The following is a 410-nucleotide window of genomic DNA, read 5'->3' on the forward strand; positions in this document are numbered from 1 at the left end:
AAGTATTTATCAAGCCCCTCCAAATCTGAAGAATGTAAACACAAAACTCTTTTTAGTACCAGCCAACTGCTCAGATCTCTGCCCTGTTGTTTTCCCCTGAGCTTCTTGGAGTCTCACAGCCAAGGGTTTGAGGAAAGTTCGTATGCAGATTTGGGGACTCCTCTTTCACTTCCTCCTATTTGAGATTTCCTTCTTCAATTTCCACCCACTCTGCTTAATAATATCCCTGACTCCTCAACCTGCGACAGTCACTATCTGTGTGAACACTACCTCTAGTGTGCTGTGTGCACTGGGGATGCTCTCTGGGGAAAAGCGCTATATATGTATCATCTTACCCAGTGAAGCTCTTCCCCCTCACCCCAAAAACACAATAAACACCTTTATTACAGGAGCTAAGACAGGGGGAAGAT

The sequence above is a fragment of the Pteropus vampyrus genome, unplaced genomic scaffold (assembly GCF_000151845.1).
Source record: "Pteropus vampyrus isolate Shadow unplaced genomic scaffold, Pvam_2.0 Scaffold3, whole genome shotgun sequence".
Taxonomy (NCBI): domain Eukaryota; kingdom Metazoa; phylum Chordata; class Mammalia; order Chiroptera; family Pteropodidae; genus Pteropus; species Pteropus vampyrus.